At 36.8% G+C, this 7492-nt stretch overlaps 1 protein-coding gene across 6 annotated transcripts in view; it reads right to left on the reverse strand.

Moving 5' to 3' along the window:
• The window catches only part of AIG1 (androgen induced 1), a 207904-nt gene that overhangs the window by 167423 nt on the left and 32989 nt on the right, over positions 1-7492 (reverse strand). The gene's annotated exons all lie outside the window — the stretch shown is intronic.

Below are 7492 nucleotides of genomic sequence, written 5' to 3' on the forward strand. Positions count from 1 at the left end.
TTCCCTACATTTAAAAATTTACTTAATTCTTTTAAACACTGTACTAGGAATGGGTACTTTCAGGTGGGTACAATCTTCAGAGATGTAATTTGGACATATGAATCAAAAGTCTTGAAAATACTTTTAGTAAGGCATCTTGTTTAGTCACAAAAACTTATGGACAAGAATGTTTGTTTCACTGGAGTTTACACTATAAACAATCCAGAAATTGTTAAAGTGACCAAAATGGCATATTTAAATCTTGAGGGAATGGTAGAATGTTACATATCCATGAAACATCATGTCTTTAAATAATAGTTTACAACTTGAGAAAATGCTTATAAAATCAAGTGTAAAAAACCACTGGAAAGATGAAGAAGTGGATCCTAGAGCAAACTGAGCCTGAAATGGAGGTCAAATGACAAAACAGAAACTGTCCTACTTCGGGCACATCCTGAGAAAGAGGGGTTCTTTGGAAAAGACAACAATGTTAGGAAAAATCAATGGCAGCAGGAAAAGAGGAAGACCAAATATGAGATGGACTGACTCCATAACAGCCATGGGCAGGAGTCTACAGGAGCTGAGCAGGGCTGCTGAGGACAGGACATGTGGACATCACTCATTCATAGGGTCATCAGGAGTTGGAGCTGACTCAATGACACATAACATGCATGTAGGTATAGCATGATACTATGTTCCAGGATCAAACATCTGTAAGCTGACATCCACCAGAAATTTTATCATAGTTTAACTTGCTTTTTCAGGTAGAAAAATATACTTTTACAACCTGAGCATTTTATTCAAATTGTAACTCACTATGTCTAATTGTTAATAAAATAAAAATAGCGCTGGCTTCATATTTGCTCATATTTTCTTTCGCTCCCTGACACCACTCCCGTCTGTGCATTTTCTTTCCCATCTAGATATAGAAATGAGAGAAGTTTTTTTTCCATTCATATTTCTGAGAACTTGTTGAAAAGTTGCAGCTAAAACAGCAAGCTAAATCATAAACTAATTATGTCAAAGGTTCTTACAGTGCTTCCCCTTAGGAATTACCTAGCATTGTTTTAAACTAGTCATGCTGTTTTTCAGGAAGAACAAAAAGCATTAAATTTATTATCTATAAGATTTCTAAAAACACACAATGTGTTTTGATAGCTCAATTTAAAGATATACTTTTCTACTAACTTTCCTGCATTTAGGGCCATGAAATGGTTAAAACAGTTATCCATGTGTTTGGGTTAGTCGTCAGGTTTGGGATTTTGTTTGTAATCAGATTAGGTTAAGAAAATGTTTACAGTATTTCTCTATTTTAAGAAAACTGACAATCAAATCGTCATTCTAGCATTTCTCAGAGTGTGAGGGACATACCTACTGAAACAGCTTTGGGTGAAAAAAAATCTAAAAAATAATTTTAAATTGTAGCTACCTGTAGCCTGGACTAATTTCAGGAAGGGAATTGTAGATATGTTAATAGATGTGGAAACATATAGGGCAGAACCTGCTTCTCCGACATCTCTTTCTATGCTCTGATATTTATGTGCTCACCATTACGAACCACTAACATTTTTCCATAGGCAGAAGACCAGTTCATATATCTGTGTTTTGCAAATGCTTTTACCCCAACATGGCACGCTTTTCTAATTCACATTCACCTAGCCCACTATCAGGCATCCTTTCAGACCCAGCTACACTCTCTTCTTGACAAAGCACAGTTGAATTGTCCATATGTATCTTATTGCTAAGATTTTATATCCTATAGTCCTCTATCCCTGCATTTACGTCATTGTACTTCGGTGTTTTGTTTCTGTCTGTCCACCCTAAAAGACTATGAGCTTTAAGAAGAAGAGCATAAGGCTCTAGTCATCTTTATGTTCTTAGGTCCAGTTTACCTGCTTGAGTATTAAGTTGCCCTTGGGAAACTCAGAACTTCAGTTTCTTCTTCTGTCAAATGGTCATAAGAATATGTGCCACACAGATTTACTGTATTACATGAGATATTATAGGTGGAAGCACCTGGAACCTTGGCTCTGAGTTAATGTTAACTTGAATCTGAATCATTCCAGGCATCACTACATCCCAATAATAAATCAGCATTTAGCAAAATGCCTAGGATGGAGATCCTCAATAAATGATCATCAAATGAATAAATATAAGGAACATAAACCAAAGTGTATAGACCAGCGGTTCTTTGAGTTATAGGAACTTTAAGGATATGATGAAATCTATGGCCTTTCTCCCTATGTGCACACATTTTGTGAAGAATTTTGTAAAGAATTTTGTGAGGAAATTTTTAGGGGTTCTCCAAATCCCCTGAAGCCCGCTCATGGTCTCTTGAGTCTACAGGAACTGGTATGGGTCCCTACTGTAGACCATCCTGCGTAAAGACTATATTACCTTGGTCCAGAGAAATCTGGCTTCCTTCTCTGACTGCCACAGTGTCAATTCATCCTAAACTGCTTAATGTTCTGGGCGTCACTCTCTAGCCTGGTAGAATAGCTATGGAAAATCTCTCAACCACGAGGTGTCCTCTCCTGGGACGTGAATAGAGGGAAACCAAAATGTAATGATCCCGCTTTGCTGGACTGTTTTCTGGGATTTAACATTATATCTGAAAAAGATCTAGATGGAAACTTTCGAGGCTTTAGATTCTTCTTATTCACCATAAAACCAAACATTTATAGACATAGTCAGGATGGACTTACGTTTCAGTTAGAGCTAGTATCGTTGTCAGAGGACTCCTGATTCTTGCAAGTCTCAACTAAACCTAATGTATGTATCAATTTCTCCAACCAAAAAATGGCTTAATGCACCTACCTCTCCAACCAAGCCACACAATATTTGCATGTTCAGGTATCATTTGCAAATATTTTAGCTCTCGTACAGTTCTCTGCATCTGGAGTTCTGAGAAAACATTCTCTGGAGAACAACTGGTAAAGCTGGCTACAGAGTTGCCAGTCATTTTCCTGGAGATAATCTTTACTCGGAAGATAATTTCTCCACACATCATTTCTCTAGAGATCCCTTGTAAACACTTAAGCAGAACACTCTTAGACCCAGAATCAGGTGTGCATCTTCCAAATGTTTTATAAATACTTGTCATATGGCACTCATCAAATTGCACAGTAATTATCTGTTCATGTTTCTGTTTCACCTTCTACACTGTGAGAGCAACGTAGGCAGAGATGATATCTTATTCATCTTTGCATCCCCAGAGCCTAGCGCAGTGCCCTTTCATAAAAACCACCACAGAGGGAGAATACAAAGTGAAAGGCATGCTCCTTGCCTTCAAGAAGTTCAGAATGGGGTGACCAAAATAAACAAACACTTACAATGCAATATAATATAATCTAGACTGGTGGGAAAGGATGAGAAAAGGTCTCCCGTAGAGTGAGTTCCTTCTGAGCTGAGTTCTAGAGGATGAACAAGAGGCAGTCCCTAGAGAAGGGTGGTGGACAAGAAGGGCAGTGTGCCTGTTCTGTGCAGGAGCAGCAGCCTTCTGAAGGGAAGGCAGAGTGATGAGAGAAAGTGCAAGCAGCTCTGGAGAACAGGCACATAAGGTGGAAAGGGGGTAACGTCAAGAAATGAGACTGGAGAAGCAGAGAGGGGCTCTGATATGACTAGGTTTAGAAAACTATGGTAAGGTGTTTAAAGAAAAAGGAGAATGCTAAAGGAAAAATAGGACGATGATACAGTTGTAAACAGAGGAGTAGCACATATTGCGAAGATCACCCTAAAAACAGATAATGGATTGAAGCACGACAATACTGAAGGTTGAGGGGTCAGTGAGGAGGCTGTTTAAGAAGGCCAGATGTGAGAAGATGTGGGAACGGAAAAAAAAAAAAAAAAAAAAGCAACAACAAAGGCGGCAGATACAGAGAGGAAGACCGAGACCAAAGTGATACTAAGGCTATTTGGGAGGAAGACGAGCCAAGATGTCATCCAGGCTCAGGGCAGATGAAGGAGTAAGAAGTGCCACACTCCCAGGTTTCAGGCCCACTGAAAGGCCTTCACTGAGACACGGGGCATGCTTAAACGTTTCCTCTTGGTAAACATTAAGTTTAAGGTGCCACTGAGGCACTTAAATGGAGAAGTCCAACATGTAGTTGGACATATCTATAGTGTAGAATAGTTCACAAACACCCTTCAAAAACATCAGAATACTTATCAACGAAGCCCAGGGCGTGAATGAGTTCCACCAGCATGGGAGCTCGCGACGAGAAAAAAATGAGCCTGAAGCTGGTCGAATGCAGACTGCCTGGCCATGACGAAAGAATTCCACGGAGAGGGAATATTTCAAGAACCTCAAATGATGAAAAGAAGTTGAAGAAGTGCTTTCACGGACCTGACAATGAGGAGGTCTTTGTGTCCTGACGATAAGAACAGTTTCAATGGACTTTCGTAGTCAAGAGCCAGTGTGAGAAGTGAATTGGAGCTGAGACTCAGTAAGAAATATTCTTTCCCAGAGCGTGACTGGGAAAGTTGTAATTAGAGAGAACTCGAAAAGACTTCAATTCTGAAACAGTATGCTCTCATTAACTCAGACATGATTTATTGAATTTTGAAGATTTTTTCTTTATTTAATGGGAAATATGCTTGATGGTAAATCCAACAAATGTATCCCTTATTCAGTCAGCTTGACAATATACTGATCATTAATTTTAAAACTTTTAATCTCTAGAAATTGATGAAGATAAGTCCAAAGCCTTAGGAAGGTAGGTCCAGGATAATCTATTTGTTTAGAATGGTCATTTGTTTCACATCAATGAATGTGCTTCAGATACTTAAAATACACCTTGGTTTCTTCATTCAACTATGCAATTACCCAAGGCTGTAAGTCGGTCTGCTTCTCAATATACTCTGTCATTCTTCCCACACACATCTGCTGCTTTTAAGGATATTTCAAAGAGTCCATCTGGAGAAGACATATGGCATCTCACCTATCTCAAACCGACAACAAAAAAAACAAACCCCACACCTCCTCCTCAAGGTGCAAGGGCGCTTCCTCTCTTTAGTTTTAAAATAGAGTTTCTCTGTAATATTTTGTTTAAGGGTGTGAATCTAAAGTAAGATTTTGCTCCTAGGCAAGCTAGAAGCTGCTCTCTCCTAAAAAGAAGGCATGTTATTAGGAATGAAGCTAATGAAAGATGTACAAGACCACCACGAAAAAAGCACAAAACTTTACTGAGATAACATTAAAGAAGCCCTAAAGGAATGGAGACATATACTATGCTCTTGGAAGGTACAATGTTGCAAAATGTGAATTCTCCCCTAACTGGTTATAGAGTTAATGTTATTTCAATAACCTAAATTTTTCTGGGTAAAATTTGGCAAGCTGATTCTAAAATCAAATGGAAATGCAAAAGGCCAAGAGGAGTAAAAACAATACTGAAGAATAAAATTGAAGGACTTATACTATCAGATATCAAAATATAATTTATAGTTATAGTAATTAAAAGCATGTGACATTCATTGGTCCATGGATTGATTAAAAGACCAATGGAGCAGAATAGAGTCCAGACAAAGATCCTCACATAACAGTCACCTGTTTATAGCAAAGCCACCACTGCTATTCTTTGAGCTAAAGAATGAACATCCATATGACAAAAAATAATCTTTGACTCCTACCTCAAACCACACACAAAAATCACTACCAGATGAATCATAAATGTGAAAGATAAAACGATAAAACTTCCAGAATATAACATATGAGAATATCTTCATGAGCTTGGATTATGTAAATATTTCTTAAAAGGGCAAAATAAAGCATGTATACTAATTAAACAGATTAATAAATTGAATTTCACTGAAAGTAATAACTTTAATTGATCAAAAGATACCATCAGTGAAGATAAGCCATATATATATATATATAAAAGATAAGACATGTATATATATGTGTGATAACTTTAATTGATCAAAAGATACCATCAGTAAAGATAAGCCATATATATATATATATATAAATGATAAGCCATGTATATATATGTGTGTACATATATATATAAAAGCCTCCTACAAATCAGAAAGTAAGAGACCACCCAAGTTTTTAAGATGGCAAAGGACTTTAACAGATACTTTATAAAAAAGGCTACTCAAATGGCTAATAAGCAAATAAAAATTTTAACTTCATTAATGACCAGAGAAATACAAATTCAAATCACAATGAAATATTACTGCATACCTCTCAGAACAGCTAAATAAAAACAATAAAATAAAATAAATCAGAAAAAACATTAGCACTAGAGAGCATTGGTGAGGATACAGAATAACTGGAACTCAAACACTGCTGGCGGGGATGTTAATTTTTAAAGCCACTCTAGAAAACATATCTACTGAGCTAAACATACGTTTGTCCTATAATCCAGCTATTCCACTCCTAGGCAGACATGCACATATACAAGCATGTTCAAAGATGCATTATTATTAATATCTTAAAACTGTAAATAACCCCAAAATGCATCAGCAATAGGATGGAAAGTAAAATTTAAAACAGACAATATGGAATTCTACATAGCAATGGAAAAGAACAAAGTACTGCTACATGCAGCCACAGGAATGAACCTCACAAATACAATACTGACCAAAAGAAGCTAGAGACAGAACTAGTTGCATGAGTCCATTTCTATAGAATTTAAGAATAGGCAGTGCTAGTCTACAGAGACAGAAGTCATAAAAATGCTTATCTTTGAAGGGCTAATGACATGGTGGGAACACAGGATAACTTCTGGGGTACTGGTATTTGCTATCTTGATCTTGGTGGTGGTTACACAGATGTGTTCTTTTTGTAAAAGTTTTTTGAGCTACTCATGTATAATTTTGGGCATTTCTCAGTATGTCTGTTATGTTTAGAAAGTAAATGAGTGAATGAATGAATAAATGAATGAATGAATAAGTGAGTGAAGAAATAAATTTATAAATAAATGGAACCGTAGGATGGAGTCAAGTGTATGGAATCATGGTATTCCACACTAACAGATCTGGATGGAGTCCAGGGGTTTAAAATACATTTCTAACAGTAAATATCTTCAAAAGTTAAATACTTATGTGTATACCACATATATTGTCTGTTTGAAACTGGCAAAGGCAAGTGCTAATATCCTCACATACAGTTAAAAGTGTAATTTTATACACTAGAATCAGATTCTGGGCCCCATCCAGCTGAAGTTGTTAAGTGAGAAGTCTCTGAACTGCAAACTGCCCTTCTGTTTGGGGAGGTTTTTTATTCCTAGAAACAGAGGTTAAATCAGGGAAAAGGAAAAGCAATGAGTTCTATTACACTTGTTAAATTATCAAATAGACACCAGAACATTTGACCATTGTGTTCAGAAGATGTACCAAGTCTTTTTGCTTGGTTTTAGGTTTCTCAAGGTACTGTCATAAATTGAATACGTGTTTCTTAAATGCTGTGTAGCAAGTGGGAAACCTTAAAGAAAATTTTACCTTACCATTTTTAGTAGAGTGTATCTGGAATGTTCTCAAAGCAGATTTGAGTCGAGGATCTCAATTTCAT

The sequence above is a fragment of the Pteropus alecto genome, unplaced genomic scaffold (genome assembly GCF_000325575.1).
Source record: "Pteropus alecto unplaced genomic scaffold, ASM32557v1 scaffold185, whole genome shotgun sequence".
NCBI classification, from domain to species: Eukaryota; Metazoa; Chordata; class Mammalia; order Chiroptera; family Pteropodidae; genus Pteropus; species Pteropus alecto.